Source organism: Pinus tabuliformis, chromosome 5_1 (genome assembly GCF_031772625.1).
Source record: "Pinus tabuliformis cultivar Carrire ecotype Pingquan chromosome 5_1, CPIR1, whole genome shotgun sequence".
Classification (NCBI taxonomy): Eukaryota; Viridiplantae; Streptophyta; class Pinopsida; order Pinales; family Pinaceae; genus Pinus; species Pinus tabuliformis.
In genome coordinates, this window is record NC_142305.1 from 752,643,056 (window position 1) to 752,663,922 (window position 20,867).

General features: G+C 39.1%; 1 pseudogene; it reads right to left on the reverse strand.

Annotated features, from left to right (window-relative positions):
• Window positions 1-18,708: 18,708 nt before the first annotated feature.
• Window positions 18,709-20,521, reverse strand: LOC149167133 (ubiquitin C-terminal hydrolase 12 pseudogene; annotated as a pseudogene).
• Window positions 20,522-20,867: the final 346 nt, after the last annotated feature.

Genomic DNA, 20,867 nt, shown 5'->3' on the forward strand with positions numbered 1-20,867 from the left:
CTCCTCAAACTCAAGTTTGGAATTAATGAATTCTTGTCTAGCCTCTCTCAATTGTTCTTGTAGAACCTCTATTTCACTTTTTTCTCGTACAGGCTCCTTGCCTTTCTTTTTCTTTGATGGCTCTGTTTTTTCTAAAGGCATTTATGGCATCTTTTTAGCTTGCTGCATTGACCTTGTAACAGGTTTCCTTGGCCTAAATATGAAACCATGTTCTTCTTGTGAGAAGTCCAACTTCTTAACCCTCTTGCTCTTCTTCTTAGTTTCAGTCTTGGTCACTTCTATAGGTTGCTCAATTGGGCTTTATTCAATCTCAATAGCCTCTAGGATATTAGTTAGCTTACCCTTCCTTTTACTCTGTTCTTTACTCTATCTTCTAGTCATCCTCCTCTCGGTGCTTGTGAAAGCCTTTATTATAGGTTATCCACCTCTGGTTTCTTATCTTCTCTAGGGTTTATTGATTTAGAATTTGGAGTTTCCCTAGAAGGGGTGGCAATATCTAACTCATAGCCACTAAAGAATAAGAAGGTAATCCAATCTTTGTTCAGCCTATTTATCTCTTCTACAACCAGTAGTTTGATGAGGCCATGGTGAAAAATAGAGGTCTCACTTGCATCAGGTTTGGCTTGGACCTTGTCTTCCATCTTTCCCAAACTTCTAAACATATAAAATGGAATGTCTAGAGGCTTCTTACTTATGAAATGGAGTAGGAATCTGAAATGATAATGACACACCATGCTAAAAAATAAATCTGCCTTCACATGTGAAATATTTCTAGATGACCATTAACAGCTTGGAAAAATGTTATTTAAGTCAAGTTCTAGGAATGCCTACAAACATATCAATACTTTTGTGTTCCTCCTTGAGAAATTCATCACAGTTTTGCAACTTGATCTTTTGGACTTTAAACAACATTTCTCCTAACCTAGGTATCTCTGTAGCACGATCAATTTTGTTAGTGGACACTACAAATTTTAGAAGACCAAATTTCGTTTCTGTTCCAATGAAGTTTAGAACAAATTCTTTAGCAATCTACACATGGAAACCCTGTAGCTTTTAGCAAAAAGCATAGGAATCCTATGTTGGCAAACAATTGAATGAAGGTAGGGTCTTCCTCCAGCAATTTCATGTCCACGGCCTCATAACACACCATTGTACCTCCTTTATATTGTTTTCTGTCTGCCATTAATAGAACACATAAGGTTCCTCCTTTCCACCTTATTTCCAATTGAAAATCAACCTAGAGACAGCTAGACAACAGTGGACTCTAACTTAGAGATAGCAAGACTTGTGTGAGACACAACTTTCCAACTCCTATGAAAACGTGAAGCTTATGGCAACAAAGTTAAATATGAACGAGTTAGCAACAAGAAGTTACATAGTGTCAATAAGTGAGGAAAATGGACAAAAGACTGATAAAGTGCATCCATGACCCACCATAAGACTGACCAATCACATTTTTCAAACAAAAATGATTTTTCTCCACTATTTAACATATTTGTGTACTTCAGCGCAATTTCGTAGTAGGACAGGTATTCAAAGAGACAAATTCGCTACGGAAGTGTCAAGAACTTTCATAGAAAATCCTTGGTTTACCTAACTGGAGTTGCTACGAATTTCTGCAAAACTGTCAAAATGCCAATCATGAATAAATAAGCCTGACACACATGGAATTTTGGAATTGAACCTTTATGATTGACCCTTTTTGAACTTATATGGACCCCACATCATGACATGATGACCAAAAACACTATGATCATGAACTTTATTTTGAGAAAATTTGAAAACCCTAGCTAATTTGACCAATAGACTTCACAAACTATTCCTAAGTGTTATCATGGATAATAGAAGATATCAAACTATATGTAAACATGAAGAACCTTTAGGCACCACAATGCCATGGACTACATTCATGACCAAGGATTTCTATCCAACCAATCACTTGACAATTTAGGCACTGCAATGCCATGGACTAGATTCCTTACCGGACAAGCTATCCAACCGTCACTCAACAGTTTAGGCACCGCAATGCCATGGACTAGATTCCTGACTAGGGAAATCGATCTAGGTGGGACTAAGGTGGACTCAAGATTTCATCCCCTCTAGGTACCATTAGGATTACTTGCTAACCACTAACCCAAATATGTAGGTGTGTATCCAGAGACTGAGCTCAATAAACAAAACCACCTTTCCGATTTCGGGATTCCTAACATCAACACATAGTGCCATCATGATGTCTCCCCAAGAAATTCTCCACTCGAAAATCCTCAACAAATCTCTTCCATTCCTTTATCATCAATACAATCATCAATATCTACCAAACCCAACAAGTTTCATAGATATTCAAACTTCTTATTAGGAAGAGCCTTTGTGAGGATGTCTACTACTTTTTCAACTGTCAAAAAATATTCTAGCTTCACGATCCCATCCTACACCAAGTTATTAATAATGTGGAGCTTATTATTCATATGTTTTTTCCTCGATTGAAACACGGGATTTCCATACATCTTGATACAACTTTGATTATCATAGTTAATCATAGTAGGACCCAACCACTTTTTGAGAAAGTCTGTCAGAAGCTGCCTTAACCAAACAACTTCTTTTCAAACTTCACATGTAGCCACATATTCTTTCTTGGAACTACTCAATGCAACAAGATCTTGCTTCCTACTCATCCATGAGATCATAGGAACTCCTAGACTAAAGCATCCTCTGGTAGTGCTCCCTTCATCGGTCTCACTTCCACACCAATCATATTCTATGAAGCCAATCAACTTGACTTCATTAATATCACACTTTAGGCAGTGATGTATAGTGCCACAAAGATACTTCAATGTATGTTTGGTAGTTATCCAGTGATCATGACGAGGCTCCAACTGAAACTGACTAAGAATTTTTGCTGTAAAACATATATATGGCCTAGTATCTACCAAATACATTAGGGAACCCACTAACTATCGATATAAGGTGGGATCCGAGAGAATCGAGTCATATCTTCTTAACTTCTTGAGATAGGTGACCATAGGAGTAACCATGGGCTTTGATTCCATCATCCCGAATTTTCGCAATAACTTGATGATGTACATTCCTTGCCCCAAATATATCTCCCTAGGTCTCTACCATACTTCTAGACCTAGGTAGTAGTGCATTAGTCCTAGATTCTTCATCTCAAATTCCGCTGCCAACATCTTCTTTCATTCTTTCATTCTTTGTTCTATACCGGTGATGAATATATCATCCACATATAGAAGAATAATGACTGGCTCCTTATTCACGATCTTGATATATAGATTCAAATCAACAATTCTCTTCATGAACCCAATTCTAAGAACATATGCATCCATTCTTGCATACCATGCCTCTAGTGCCTACTTCAAGCCATATAGAACCTTCTTGAGTCTAAAAACATGAGAGTCCCTAATATTAACTTCAAATCCTTTAGGTTGTTCGATGTACACCTCCTCATCAATGGTCCCATTCAGAAATGTGGCCTTAACATCCATTTGATGGATATTCCACCCCATTGTAGCAGCTAGTGAAACCAAACATCTAATGGTAGTGTGCCTAGTAGTAGGTTCAAATGTTTCTTCATAGTCAATGCCTTCCTTTTGAGAGAAACCCCTTGCAACAAACCTTTCCTTGTACCTGTCTATACTTCCATCAATATCATGTTTGATCTTATAAATCCTCTTCGATGTGACAACCGATTTGTCACTAGGTTGAGGAACAATTTCCCAAACCCCATTCTTCATGATTGATTGATATTATTCCTGCATAGCTTTCTTCCAAACCTCTTCATTATTATCTTCTTGAAATGTAGATGGGTCGACTTCAACCAACTTTGTCATATATGCAGCATAATTGGGATGCCTTTTTGGTTTCTTACGTTCCATGGAGGACCCTTTTGTAGCTTCATGTCTTTCAACATCTTCTAATGTAGATCCCAACCAATATGGCATTTTCCTTGTGGTTGGGATAACCACTAATTGAATAGGCTCACATGGTCCTTCTTCTTCATCATTTGGAGTAGAGTTCTCATGAACTTCATCTTCTTCACAAGAATTTCTTGGTCATTAGAATCAATAGGAATATCCTTTGATTTCTTGTAAGCTTGATTCTCATGAAATATGGAATCCCTGCTTACCTCAATGTATATTCCCTCCTTTATGTAGATTCTATAAGCTTTTTAGGAAAGACTATAACCAACGAATATTCCCTTGATTCCTATCGTGTCTAACTTATTTTGCTTGTCCTTCAAAACATGGACATATGTTGGAATTCCAAATATGTAGAAATGATCCACACTGCTTCTTTCCTATAAATGTTTCTTTGGGTGTAGTATTATCAAGACTCTTATGAGGGATTTTTTTTTGAACATACACGACAGTGATAGCTGCTTCACCCCATAATAATTTTGGTCAATCTTGATCAAGGATCATAGTTCTAATTCCTTCTTCAATTGACCTATTCTTTCTTTTGCCCAATCCATTTTTCTCGAGATAGTAGGGAACAATGAGCTCCCTCTTAATAACTGCATCCTTACAATATGAAATTAACTCTTTAGAGGTGTATACCCCACCATTGTTAGACCTTGGAGTCTTTATCTTCTTTTTGGTTAGGTTTTCCACCTCAGCCTTAAACTACTTGAACTTATCAAATAATTCATCCTTACTTTTGAGTAGATAGAACCACGTCTTTCTTGAATGGTCATCAATGAATGTTACATAGTAGAGATGACCTCCAAAAGTCTTGTTATACATGGGCCCACACACATTAGGATGAACGAGATCTAATATTTCTTTAGATCTAGATTCACATGATCAAATGGCTTTCTAGTATGCTTCCCTAAAGAGCATTCCTTACATATACCTTCATGATCCATCTTCATATCAGGAATGTCATTAACTAATTGACTAAGAGTAGTGATGATCCTATAATGAAGTGGCCATATCTTCGATGTTATAGTTCAATGGGACTTATTTCCATATGAACAAGGGCTTAAGGAGACAGAGCGATAACCCGGTAAAGACTTCCTTCTCGAAATCCAATAACCCTAGCTTTGTCAATACTAGAGTGCTTACCCCAAACCAATACTTTTCCATAAACAAAAGCAATTCTTTCCCCTTGATATTCTAAATAAGAAATAGAAAGTATGTTCTTTTTCAAAACTGGAACATAGAGAACATTGTTGAGATGCAACTTTGATCTAGTATCTAGCTTTAATGATGTAGATCCCAGGCCTCTAACAACATAGTTTTTGTTGTCACCCAATTCCACTGCATGGGAGGATGTTTCCATTGATATTGTTTGAAGTTTCCTACTTTCACATGTCATATGTCTCGATCCTCTACTATCAATAATCCATGCATTATCATCAGTAAGAGATCCTGTAAGGGCACCCAAGAATCCATGACTCTTGACTTTGTTTAATAGGTAGTAGATAATATTCTTGATCCTTCTTCCAGCATATTTGAAACGAAACCTTATGTAGTTCACCATAGAGGGAGAATCCATGCCAATAAAGTGATCTTTGACTTCTCCTCACCTTAGCTCTGATACCATGTTGAATCAAAGATATTATATTAGGGTTTGATTCTCTGATATTGATAATTACTTGTGAGTGTGTTGCCTTCTTTTACTTCTTTATTATCTTATATTTCATCAAGAAATTATACATACATGAAAATCACAAAAAAAGAGATACAAGATATAGGCACATTCCAGAGAAAAACACCTCTTGAGGGGAAAACCCAATCAAAGTAATTCATCCTTTCAATAGTATTCTTTGAGACTCTTCACCCTAGACCAAGACCATACTTTCCCTCCACATTTCATACTCCAAGATCTTCAACCTCTTTCCAACAAATTCAACTATGTAATAGATCCCAATAGCATGCAGCTTCTGACTATTGGGGCAGGGTCCCATGGGGTCAATTTTGTAAACTGGTTTTTTTATTATTGTTAATTCTCCACATTTTGAGGAGTGGAGTGTGAAGGTTGATAGGAGTCAAAGGGGTTTAGGAAGGTCAAAGCCCCTTAGGTTGTTAAGATTCAAGTTGTTTTTTGACCCTCCCATGGTTTGCGGACCATGCTATTATAATAGAAAATGATATAAAAAGGAGTCATAAAGAGTCATGAAGGATATCAATCAAAGCTAGTCAAGATTGTATGGGTATTTGATCTAAGTAAGAATTCTCTACTTAGGTGAAGGGGAAGGCTCCTACAGCTGTGTGTGCAGAGACCTTGGTAAGTCCACAGTTGAGTGCATGAGCCCCTGCAGTTGTGTGCACAGGGTAGAAAGAGTCTGTAACAAAATATATGAGCATAATAAAGGCTATTTTGGAGCATAACTTGTCTGTCTGTGTGTTACTATTACTTATTCATTTACTATGTATTCTCTTTGTTTACTAAATTTATATTGAAAAGTACTTAATAAATGCATGAAAGTGGTAGTTCTGTTAGTTTACTTGATGTTATGAATGTTTAGAGAAATAATCGCAGAGTTAAAATGTTATCTGTAAGTTATTGTAATTTCTGTGTTTCAAGGGTTAGGGTTCATGAAGGTTGGAATAAAGCCCTAGAAGTAGCAGAAACATATCACATAGTCCTTTGGATGTAGAAACCTAGTTCTGGCATCCCCCAATACTGCCTCTAGTGAGACTGCAACCTACGCCATGTGAGTTTTTGTCAAAAGGGCCTGTAGTGTAGGGTTTTGTTGGTTAACGCAGCTAACTCTGAACCTAGGTCCAAGCACCCTCAAGCCAAAAAAATGGTTCTGTTGTCGGGACCAGGATCTACCTGAGGATTATGTGATGAGAAATAAGTGGATATCGACTAAGAAAGAGATCGAGAAGTGGATTCATTGGAAGCCGCATGAGTTTGCAGCTTAGGAAAATAGGAATTTGCACCTGTCAAAGGAAGAGTGGTTGAATAGACACATGTATATAGAAGAACACGAAATTTTCTTCTTCTCTTTTCCATGTGAGTTATATGAGTGGTTGTCTAAATTGATGGATGGTCAAAGTACATGGAAGTTGGATAACCCTATTGTTTGGACTCTAAATCTAGTGAGGCGTTTAGAAGGGTATGAGAACAATATCACGAGGGTTGTTGATTACTGGATTGATAGCATTTTGGGTGGATTCATTTCTGAGTTTGCGATAAACACGTCTGTTAGTTATAGCGAAGATGAAAGATGGCTTTTCAAAGGACCAAGAGGTAAGTATTTGAATTCCCTAAAAACTTGGATTAAAATGTTATTGTGTAAGAAATAGATTATGCCATTGAATTGATGTTTAGTCGAGATTTGATGGGAGCTACGCATAGTGGAAAGCCATTCAGAAGAAATTTAGACTCAGGTGCTAAGTACAATCCTTTGTTGGGAGTGTCTAATAGTGATGAAGAAAGTAGTATTCTGAAAACACCTCAAGGTGTGCCTCAGTTGGTAAATAAAGGTATCGCGGGGATACCACATCCATCCACTCCACCTCTGCCATCACCTCCACCTCACACACCGACACCTCCACCTCCACCTCCACCTCCACTATTCAATATGGAGAATGTTATGAAGATTCCCATTTTCAAGGGTCTTAGGATAGAAGACCCTAAACAATTTTGGTTTGTAGCAGATGTTATGTGGAAGTCATTGCAGATAACATATGATGACCTAAAGAAAGCGCAGTTGGTCACAACATTACATGATAGAGCATTGAGTTGGTATATTAAGTATTGTTTGACTCACCCAGCTGCAATGCTGAAAGATATGAAGGATGCGCTAAATAATGAATTCAAGAAGCCTAAATCGTAAGCCTAGTCAGTAACAAAAGTCAAAGAGATCCAGAAGAAGGTAAATGAGCCTGCATGGGATTTCGATCAAAGGCTAAAGTTCCTGCTCTAGAAGGATAATATACAGATCACGGATGAAAAACATAAGGATTGGTATATATCTTTGCTATTACCCCATTTAAGATTGCCACTGTCACAACAGAAGATTCGAATGCAGGTTGAGGCATTGGAGATTGCTATGAAGTTGGAAGCCTCACCTATTCAGGATACAAATCTGGGAGTGCAACAGATTTAGTCATAGTTGGCTAGCTTGCATATGGAGTTACAGAGCCTCAAAAAAGGAAAAGAAGTCTAAAATGAGTTATGCACAGAAGTATGGTGTTTAAAACGCAAAGGCCATGGTCATGAAAAGGACCATTGCCCGATGTATTAGAATTATCAAGTTAGGGTAGGTCTTGTCCCCTTGACGCCAGAAATACCATTGGGATGAGTACATGTGTGGTACCATGGTGCGTTATTTATTAGATCATAGTAAAACACATGATGGACAATTATCATTTGCTGCAAAAGTTTGTGCAGACTCCCTAGCAGATGTTCTGTAATTTTTGTAAGTTTGTGGGTCACGATGATCGCAAATGTCGAGGTTGTGAATTGATCATGGAAAAAACTCCAACATGTAGAGTACATATGGAGGCATGTCCTCAGCAGGATCAAGGCGCAACTACAGTGTGTGAAGGATTTCAAGGACGAGGAAGAGGATGAGGGGGAGGAGCTGGAAGAGGTTGAGGCCAAATAATTTTTTACAACTATGGAGAACTAGGTCACTTTGCATGAGATTTTCATAATCCGATGCACCCCTTGTGTCATTACTACAGATATTTTGATCATGTCATAGAATATTGTCCCATACGCATAGAAAATATGCAAGAAAATAAGACCCAAACCCAACAGCCTACTCAAAACATCCAGATGATGAGATTAGAACCGCACGAAGATGGGCCAAGTGTTAATATTGTTATGCGGAGTGGTATAGTTACCGAGGAGGATAAAGGGAAACAACCAGAGGAAAATGTGTGGGTACACAAGGCTGCTAACAAGGAGGCTAGGTTTGATGTGAATTAATTGAAGGAAACATTTATGGAGGAAAAGAGGAGCTTCGCGAACGCAGGAGCTTCTACATCAAGGGCTCAGAGTACACACATGGAGAAGCGTGAAGGAATTAGTACTGTGCAAGAAATAGATCCTTCAGTGTTAAAATATTTCTTATATACCTGCATGAAGCTCCTAAAGGATCAAAAGGCAGTAGAGGGACTGCAAGAGTTGATAGATAACTGTGTTGGCAAGGGTAAGTCATTGGCTGAACAATGCGTAGTACACAAAGTAGGCAAGGGTAAGAAAAGGACTGGGTGTGAAATGCGATTGACTGCTCAGATTGGAAAATTTGAAATGGATCAAGTAATCCTTGATTTGGGATCTGATGCAAATGTTTTTCCAAAGAAAACTTGGGAAAGAATGGGAATATCAGCACTACAGTGGTCTCCAATTCAGCTAGGAATGGTGAATCAACAAAATATTATTCCTATGGGGCACCTACATGGAGTGATTGTGGATATTGAAGGGGCACGTGCCATAGCCAATTTTGAAGTGATTGAAATAGTGGACGATAGTAGTGCATACCTGACACTTCTTGGCATTGATTGGGAATTTGATATGAAAACAGTCATCAACCTCCAAAAGCGTAGTATGCCATTTGAAAAGAAGGAGATAAGGGTTATTGTTCCATTTTATCTGGTCGAGGGTGCACGATATACTGAATCAATTCGAGATTATTATGATGAGGATCATGGAAAATTCTAGGGGTGAATTTTTGCCCTTGGGCTAAATTAAGGGGTTTTATATTTTTATTGGGTGAATATTTTGTATCATAGTACATTGTTACAAATGGCCTCAAATTACTTTATAAAAAAGTTAGGTATGGAGGTTAGCCCACCTTATTTTAAGGGAGAGGGTAAAAAAAGTAAATTTAGCCCTTGAAATTAGGAGTTACAATCTTCCATTCGCCCTCATTTTCAAGAAAATGTATTTATGATAGTTATAAATAAAAATATAAATGCAATGGAGGTATGATAAATAAATAAAAGCTCTTTTTATACTTACTCCAAAGGTATGGTAAATAAATAAAAATACAAATAAACTAGAGTTATGGTAAATAAATAAAACCTCTTTTTATATTTAGACCATAACTCTCTTTCTATTTAAGAAGACTCAAAAATGAGGTTTCATTTAAGTGAATCCTATGGGCCAAATACCATATTTATAAAAGAGGTATGGTAAATTAATAAAAATATAAATAAACGAGAGGTATGGTAAATAAATAAAACATCTCTCTGTATTTAGTCCATAACCCTCTTTCTATTTAAGAAGGATCAAAAAAGAGGTTTAATTTAATCGAATCCTATGGGCCAAATACCATATTTATAAAAAAGGTATGATAAATTAATAAAAATATAAATAAACGAGAGGTATGGTAAATAAATAAAACATTTTTTATATTTACTCTATAAGCCACCTTATATTTATGAACACTCAAAAAATGTGTTATATTTAGGTGAAGCCTATGGGCCAAATTATTATTAATACCATGCAAAAAACATTATTAACCCTAATATTAGTATTAATAAAAATAAAGATGGCACATGGTATTGACCCATGGTATTCACATGGAATGTGTTAGTGCTCAAATATGCCTTAGGCTGAAGGAAGGCAGGATTCAAGATAACACCATACCATGCTCAGCCTCATAGCTAGCCCTATGAGGACAGGAGAGGGCTCTCTCCAGGCCTATCTCGATAAAATGATCAATAGAGTCCGAGATGACTTAAAATGGGAACTGAGTTTAGGCTAGTAAATGAATTTGAATGAGGGATATTTGATTAAATGACTAAGTTGTTGGGCTGTATGGGACAAGGACAGCATAAGCAGAGATTTAACCAAAGGCACAGGATATTTCGTAAGGCGAGATAAGCATGAGGTTGTAGCAATCGAATTGAGTTTAAATGGGGTGAAAAGACTGTTTAGGAAAGCTGAAAAGGGCATTAATGTATGAATCCTTTCCAGAAAGAAGAAAACACATAAAGACTAAACACTTCCTCAAGGAAGAGCAATGACTGAATTCTACCTTTCTCACTTAAAAGTATTCAGCTGGAAACGATCATGAATGAACTGCAAAACATCACAGGATACATATGAAACAGAGAGAAAAAACACATGCCAAAACTCATACCACAAGAATCTTATAAATTAGAGCTGCACCATTTAATTATTTCTCTGTCAAAATGTACAGCCAAATGCTGAGTTATTCCTCCACCATTTCCCAGAACTCAGAACCCTTGACACATAATTTTTCATACAATAAATAGACTCAGGAATGGGAAAACAGATCGATTGAGAATAGGGGTCGTTTCACCTAAAATCATGAGAATAGGAAAAGTCTGCTCTAAAGAGGAGCAGCGTTACATTTTGTTTATTGATGACCAATTAAAAGACAGAATCTAGAGCGTAGACCCTCCTGAGTTGTAACTGAAGCCGAAATAGAACATCGAACCATATTCCTTTGCCACCGTGGATATATACGTTAAATTCAGCTTTTCGGTTTAGGACTTTTCAACTTCCCTTGGGTGTAAATGCAAGAATAACTGATTTGCACATATCAAGAACATAGTGGCGCGACTGTACATCCAAGAAAAGGGGTGGCACCATGCTCACGGCCTCTTGTCGAGTTATGTTCCCAACCTCGTTTTCTGGCTTTAAGAATTCATGAATCCTTTCAAGCATTTGGTTTTTCCTTATTAACATGCGAGAAAAGTTCAAGTGCCAAGCAGGTTTGCTAGGATACCACAGTAAAGGCTTAATATGTTCAACCACATTGCCAATTCCTCTGCTGCCTACATATTTTTGAATTACTTCACTCAGTACTGGATATTCTGACCATATTGAATTATACCGCCGGACTAGATTCTGAAATTTCTTTGATTCACGGAGACTTTCCTATCTTTGCCCAGTGCCTGCTAGATCAGACCAAACTACTATATCAGCGACAAATAAACTATACCCAACCACAAAAGTCTGCAGTGACAGATACATGATTTTTCAAATTCAGCTCCAGCCTGAAAAACATTGGCGTATTCCAAATCATTCATCAATCTGAGTTGTTGCAAACGCATCACGGAATACATCTATGGCAATTGCATCGAGATCCTTTCATGATCAATACTTGCACCGAGATTATGACTTCATTTAGTTCATCTTCAATATGTCGAGACAGAGTACGCTTGCGCAGAAATCATGATTTCATTCCATATGTTTGAGACACAGTATGTTGCACCAAGATCATGACTTCCTTTATTAAAGTATGCTAAGGTCTACAATATATGGAGTGAAAGATTTTATGCCTTGATAAAATTGCTTGTTTTGGATGGACTTGGTGAATAATGTACACTAGGATTCTATAATCTTCAATATTAAGCCATCAATCCTCATCAATCTCAGTGCAATCTGCTACCATTTGGGCTTAAGTAGAGCGGTTTCCTCTCAAACGTAATTCATCAATTTCTATCCTTAGTAGAGGATCACATATTAGTTGTCAGCTGTAAGCATTTTCGGGCACCCTGCAGCAGCGCATTTTCAACCACGCCTTTTTGCATATATATGCTTGCACTCTGTGCTGCGCATGGGATTTTCAAGTTCAGTGACAGGTTTCCCAGTCAATGGAAAAGTCATGTTTACTAGGCCGTGTTAGCATTCGAATCTGCCTCAGGCTGAGGAAGGCAAAACTCGAGGCCACATCAAACCACGCTCAGCCTCGTAGCTAGCCCTACGAGGACAGGAGAGGGCTCTCTCTGGGTCTATCTCGGCAAAAGGTTTTCAAAGGGGCTGAGATGACTCCAATTTAATACTGATTTTATGCTAGTAAAGAGATAGGAAATTTTGTTTTAGATTTTTGAGGTTTTTGTTGGAGAAATGGGAAAACCAATTTTGGGTGTGGGGATTAAGGTCAGATCTTTGCAGAAATCGAGTTGGGGCGAGGTAGGCAATAGTCTTGATGCCTTTGATCAAGTGTATGGATGGATCAGAATGACAAGGAGTTGAAGAGGGAAAAAGAGAATATGGATCCTCTTCAAATTGACGAAAACATGGAAAATCAAACAAACTTAAAGGCAGAGCATAATAATCTATGGATTCTACCTTAACATTTCATTTGTTCAATTGCAGAAGATGAAAGAAGGAAAATGATACACATTAACAACTTACAATTACAGAAAGAAACACACCATCAACACACAAAGCCACAAGGATCCCAACAGGTGCTGCAAAATCTCTGATCTTTCCTTAGCCAAAATATGAAAAATATGTACAATAGTGTCCAAAATCTTCCCAAGAGTCCAACCTGTGCTACTGACTGAAAATTTACATATATAGATCAATCTAACCTCATTCCCTAACCTCTAAAGGTTGAGCTCCTCCTCCTAAGAGCCGTTTCAACAAATTCTAAACATGGAGCAGGAATCTAGGTGACCAAAACAACCTACTTCTAAAAAGAAGGAAACTGATTCATTACATTAATTGTTTGCTAATTTGTGAATGAATCATCTAGAAGAAGGTAGATAGGTACCATGTTACCTTACATACATCAAATTACATCATTTTGGGTCAAAAATCACATCAAGGAGTGAAACTGGTGAAAACTGGTTGAATTCCTGAGCTAGAGGATGAAAACTGGACCAAAAACCCCAATGCGTAGCGCCCTGATCCCAATGCGTAGCGCACCTTTCAGCCTGTTTTTGGGGCACTTCCCGACATCCAAATTGAGCTCATGATAGCTCGTTGGAAAGCCCTGGATGTCTACTTTCCAACCCAAGTGGAATTTTCCAATTTGGAGCTCATTCCCCCACCCACCCCCCCCCCCCCCCCCCCCCCCCCCACCACCAAACTGCATTCTCCCAGAAGTACTTCCTGCTGTTGCAAAAGGTGGCAGCAAGGTGGTTTTCATGGTGTTTTTAGGCCTTTTGATCATCCAGAACTTGATGAAATGCCTTGGCAATAACTGAGCATGTATAATTCACCATGAAAAACCCAAAAATATAAGGTTTTTCTCCAGCAAGTGCCCCAATCAAAAGCGAGCGCGCGGGCGCGCTACCCATTGAGCGGAAAAAACTGTTTTTTGAGACCAAAATTTCAAAATGACAAAATTTTCTCCGAATTTGCTCAAATTCGGAGCGAAGACCCTCCATCATGTGTCATGCTTAGCCAGCGAAGCCTCGGCCAAAACTCGAAGTGGATCTAGCCTCTTTCGCCGTTTTAGTGCTTTGCTCAACCTCCTTTGCAAAATCTTCATTTTTGCTTTGCCAACATGCATGCGAGCCCAATAATGATTCTTCATGTTATGAGGCAAGTCTTTGTCTCTATTGGCCTTTTCCAACAACCCCTCCAAATGTCGGTTGACTTTCTCAAGCAAAAATTGTCGCGCAACAGGTGTCAAATCACCAGGTCTTTTACGGGCCAACCTTCAGTCTTCACGGATTCGTTGCAGCTCTATAAGTGTGTGATCATCCTCTAACTGTTTATTGCGCTGCTCTAAGTATTTGATTAGACACTCTGCCTTCAGCAACTTCTCACTCAAGCTATCAATCTCGGTCTTTTGCTCTTGGATGATCTCTTTCAACTTCGAGCTAGGAGAGCTCCTATCCACATCACCCAATGCATCATCAACATCATGACCACCTGAATGGCCCTCCTCATAAATTGGCCCCTTACCTCTGTCCTGAACCTGTACCTGTGCTGAAGAAGAAGGCGAGACCCCTTCCACACCATGTGGAGATAATACTCGTCGTGTAGCTGCAAATAAGGCCCTGTGGCCTTGCTGATATGTCACACATGCTAGAACGCTGACATGCTCGGTCTCAGGAATTTCAAACTGATGTGAAGGCCCTCCCTCATCACGAACAATCTCAGGAGGTGGTTGTGGCACTGTGAAAAAGTCGTGAGAAATGAAATCCTCCCAAGTAATGCCTTGTTGTGCCAACTGATGAACCACTACGATCTTAATCAACGCATAATGATAAATACTTCTGTGCTGCTGTGCTGGGGTCTTCCTTTGTACTAATACAACCATCCTCTCTATGTTGCAAAACATGAAGTATGGAATGTTCATCAGACGTACCCTTGTAAAATGCATCAACAAACGGACATGGTACGCATAAAGACAAGAGAATCTTCCCTCACAACTGAAATACCGAATGATGAGCTTCATCAAGGGTGGAAATTGATCATTCAAGTACTGGAAAGGAAAAACTCTGCTCAAGTGCCTCATATACCCAGGTTTGATGTATGGCTCATAATAGGATTTCTCTAGCTGCTGACGCTTATTCCATTGCTCTCCAATATTTGGTATCCCAGTGGCCTCTGCAATAGTCTCTGGTGACAAAATGAAATTAACTCCGGCAAGGTTTACATGGCCATCATGTAAATGTAGAACAAACAAGCGAGCTAATTCATGATGATGCTGAATTTGTGAAATTAGCTCACAATAGTGATAGCATGACTGATGGCAAAAACAATCCATTGCAAGCGGGCAAGCCTGCAATTGAGCTAAAGAAGTGGGCTCTTCTCTGAGATGCTTTCCACCTTTGCCACCTCTGCGAGGCCTCCGTGGCACATTACCCTCTGTTGTGGAATCACTGTCATTCTCCTGCTCATAAACTGAATCTGTGTCGGACATGGCTTTGAAAACACAATGACTGCAATATATAGGAGGTCTGCAATATGTATGTTGTAGGTGTGGTGAAATCACAATGTCAATACATACTCAAAGGCCAACCGAAACATCATAAGACTTATGCCATAATGGACATTCTGTTTTAATGTATTGGGTATAAAACAGTCATAAGGACAGTTTGTCAAATGGACAAAGGTATGAAGTGTTGTTGGCTCAAAGCTTACAAATGGGTATGAGGCTATGTTTCGCCAAGGGAGAGCAGAAAAATCTTCACCAATCATCCATAAACACCCTTAAGGAAGATTTTGGTGGGGCCTAGGGTTTCATTTGTTGGCCTAGGGTTTCATTTGTTTTTTACACCCAACACATCACACCTCTCTTCAAACACACTATAAACAATATCAAATTGATTGAATCGGTCATAGAACACCTACTTGCAAATTTGGAGGCGATTAGACACGATCTGGGCGCATGAATATAAACAATTTTTGTGCTGGACTGAGTGCATAGCGCGCTATCCCAGTGCGTAGCGCACAGCTTGATGCGTAGCACCTGTGTATTTTTACACTGGCCGCGCTAACCCAATGCGTAGCGCACTGCCCGGTGCGTAGCGGACACCTCCAATGCGTAGCGCACGCTTCCAATGCTGCCCACGGGGTATGTATTCACTGTTTTGGCCTTCTAACACTTAAACACGATTTCACCTTGGGAATTTGTGACCAAATGAACTTGTTTTCCCTTTTTATATGCAAACAAAATATCTCTCCAAATCTGATTTGATTTAAAACTGACTTTGTAATGTTTGGAACTTTTTCCTTTTTGGTCTTTTAATACAACACTACTTTTTTATTTTCCCATGCTTTTCTGAGGTTTGGACTGATCACCTTTTGTTGATTTTTGCAGGGATCTTGCAATTTGGCTTCGGAAAAGATCATAGGCTTACTCTGAAACTCTTTGAAATAAAACAAATACAATTATTTACATCAACAATTTTTAAGTCCAAAACAGGGTTTTGAACTCAAAATGTTTAAAATGCTTTATGAAAAAATCATTACATAAGAATCTATTGATATCAACCTCATGACCTGCAGGCTCGTATTATGTATATGCAAAGGACTGACAACCCTAGACTCTAGGACTTTTTTAATGAAACGAAACTATTATGACAATGAATGCATGATTATGGACTTCAGTGGTTTTTGAGAAAATTTGTTTTTTCACTAACCCTGTGGGTACAAACATGAGGAAACATAGAACAACCAAACCCCCTCGTCAGTCAATGGCATGCCCCTAGCGGAATGCAATGAAGTGGAACAAGTGAGACACCTAAAATGATATGCAAAGGCAAAAAGATCTCTGACAGAGGGCTGTAAGGACCGACTCTAACAGGCTGCACTGACTGCTAGTCATAATAATTTCATCCTACTCCTCTCCAGGCGTTGGCTCATCTGCATGATGAACCCTCCAATGCATTTATGAAAAACAATTTCTGGACTTCACTCGTTCCCTTATTGAACGTCTCTTTTCTCTGGCAATCAAGGAAACTTGGTACAATCCCAGGGCTCATAATATATGCAGGAGAACACATATGAAACTTGTTCGAGGATTTCTACTGGCTTAATGAAAGATCTAGAGATGAAGTATAAATAGGGGGATGATCCATACAGTTGCTGCCCCATTGTTTTCTGTGGCTCTATGTTGTTTCCACCATTGAAGACCCGAGCGTAAGCTCTAGTCCCAAATTCCTCTCATCTGTCAATTCTGTTCTCATGATATTATTCTCTACCCAATTATTATCGTTCTGCTGAAATAAATTTTGAAGTGGGCATTCACTTTGATTTTCGATTCCTTCAGATAGGGCTGGGCCTTCACTTATTCCTTCAGATAGGGTCTGGGTCTCTCGATTCTCGATTGGATTACAGTCAGATTTCGCACTCTCAAACCCTGTTTTCAGACGAATTAAATCATCAGAGTCACTGCTGGAATCGGTTGATAAGAAATTGTTCACTGGTTGTGCATTGATTAATTGGAATTCCTTGGGATAACATCTCCTCCAACGTAGATTATAGGCCTGAGACCCTGTTAGAATGCCTGCCGCATTTTCATCTTTCAGTGCATGTAGATTGAGATTCTTAATGTCTCTGGAGGGTTTTCTGTACAAACGGCGCTTGAATCGACCCTGAGACCTCACATTCTGAAGCTTGTCTGCAACCGCTTCCATTGACTGTGATGCTGCAGCAACATGAGGCGGTGAAGCAATTTCTAGTGAATTAAGCAGGTGTAAAGGCTGTAAAGGATATCCCTTCAGGACACTCTCTACTGCAGTAGGCATTTTTCGTTTAATTTGGCACGCTTTGACTTGGCAATTTGCATTTGTTATTTAAATAAAAGTTAACCTTTAATAAACATAGTGTTTTGAATGGAGATTTCGCCTTTGATGATGGGAAAAACGTATTGCAACAACAAAGGCTTTAAAGTGCTGCTCTAAACAGGGCAACAAAACTGCTCCCGAACCAAATTAAACACTCCGAATCAAGATACCGTTTATTTGCCAACAAACTTTGCCTATCATCTTAGCAATGACAGGTGCAATCTTTGGATTTGTTTGATACTTTGCCAAGTTAGCTTCCTTCTTCATTATATCCTGAAATGCTGTCATTATATCTGGATCACTGAATGCAACCATCAACTCTGGATCATTCAAGATTTTACTCATATCAACATCACCACGCATTCCGCCTGGGAAGCCAGCAGTAGCCCCTCATGATTTACACGTGGAGGTTTTCTCTTGCTTTTTACTTTTTCATATACTGCCTAAGCTTCAGCACATCTGTGTTGCCTTTCACGTTCTTTCTTTCTCTCATCTTAACAATACCATTCCAAAAACTTTTCTAGAATGGCTACAACTGTGCATTCTGGTATTACAACCTCTGTCCACCAGCAACTCTTCCAAATCCATCAGATGTAATAGGCGAGGATACCCAGATGTTATTCGACCAGTAGCTCCCAACACTAACGATTCCCACATAATGGCCCACCTTTTCGTTTCTTGCAGCACTTCCGATCTGAGCAAAGTTATTATGATAGCACCTGCACTACCTCCACCGCTTACAACCACAAAATCAACAAGACACAAGTTAACCATTGCTGTGTCACATGAAATTATATTCAAATCGCCTCAACTGAATTTGTAGTACAGGAGAAAAACCAAGCAAAAGAACACCTTTTCTTGGCTCCTGAAGTCCATACTACTCTGCATGATATTTTTCATCACCATCAAGTTGTTCAACTTCAACTTACTTATCAAATGAAGCATAGAAATCTCAGCAGCCTTTAACATCAAGTTGTAAATCATAGAATGATTCCTTCCCTGTAGATTTATAATCCACATTCATGCACTCGATGTAGTTCATATGATGTCTTTCAAATAGATGTTTTATTGTATCCTCAACAGTTGTGCCCTTCATTTTATCTTCTAACTTCTTGCAGAGTACTCGGTTTAGCTCCTGCACATCATGTTGCATGAAAGAATCATATGTGTCCCATCCGAATGATTTGGTCAAGTCTTTTGTTTGCAACGCTGGTTTCACTGTGCTAGACTTTATAAAAAAATCTCTGTAGATCCAATGGAATACTTTTTTGACGGTATATCATTTTCAGTTGTGGGCATATGATAGACAGCCTTTCTGAAGTAAGGAATATGATACAATGTCTGAAGCAAAGAATTCATGTAGCATGTCGCCCCTTGATTCTTCAGCCCAACTTTTTAGAATCATACGCCCAATAATCAGGTACCCTTCGTGCACTAACTCCTGCTTCCACAATCAAAGTATCATCTATCAAATATCCTTTTGTGGGGTTGTACACATCAGCTAAAGGCATGAATGATGTGTATCCCCAATCGCTCTCCCGCGCATTGAACTGGTGTTGTGTTTTCTTTCTTGACGGTGAACTTGTGATGAATCTGATTAACAATAGCTAGACTGAAAAGGCATATCTGCTCCAACCATAAGGTAATGTAGCGGACTCTACCACATCTAAGTAAATGGATAAGTGGTCCATTCTGTTTCCTTTGGGGAATATCAAGACACGCCATTTATAACCCCTACTATGAAAACATCTGAGTAACACTTCTTTACATTCAATCTGGAAACATGCTCAATCGGCCAAGTGAATTTGAATACTGGGGGCTCCTTCGTGGGCTGATTCTCTACTATACTCACTGACTCGCTTTGTGCTGGTTCTATTGTATCAACGGCCCCCTCTGGCTCCTATCTAGCACGATGGATGTAACGAAGCACCCTTTTCACGAGATCAGAACGCACACCTCGCGTCACAGATACTCGAATATCCAAAATAGGTCGAAGTATTTCACCATTTAAACTCCAATGTCTTCGCTTCTAAACACATCATACATGAATAAAATCACTGAACAGGCCCTGTCGACTTACTTGGAGAAGAATTGAGCTGAAACGAATTGAGTTTTTGACGAATTGATGATGAATTTCGGCCTTGGGGCTCTGTGCGCCGCGCGCACTCCCAGTGCGCCGCGCTTGGTGAGTGCGCCGCGCCAGTGTTAATTTACGCTGTGGAGGAGCTCCCAATGCACCGCGCTATTCTCCAATGTGCTGCGCGCATTCTATGCACCACGTTATTCTCTAATGCGTCGTGCCAGGATTTCACACAGTCACGGCTTGAAAATTTGCAAGCTTTGCCTTCTCTTCACTAAACCTCGACTTCAATCGACCCTTTGAATGCCAAACTGACATTGATACACATAGAAACGTTTTCACAAAGACATGACTTTGATTTCTTCTGATTCGGCAAACCAAGTTGTATAATTTTGGCATTCTGGCATTTGAATGCAAACTCTGTTTTGTTTGATTTTGCTTTGTCTCTTTGTGCTGATGACGTTCTTTCTGTTTGTGCTTTTGCAGGGATAGGAGCAGCTAAAGCTGCTGCCATTGAAGAGTTGTACAACTTTGAAACACTTTGACAAATTACATATTTATTACAAAAACACATTTGACGATTTCTTCTTCAAAACAGGGTTTTGAAGAAGAATCAATCTCGCATTATTGACGATGACATTCCTGAAATAAAAACTTACTGAACCTCCCTCTAGCCTGCAAGCATTATTTCACACTTCTAGAGACAAAACCCTGGACTCAAGAATTAAAATGACTCTTTTTGACCAAAATGGCATTTGATGACTGCAAATGACGAGAAATGAACCTTGGTGAATTTGACTCTGATAGAGGACTGACAAGACTGAGTCTAACATTGGCTCCAATTGGGATGGCAGCTGCCG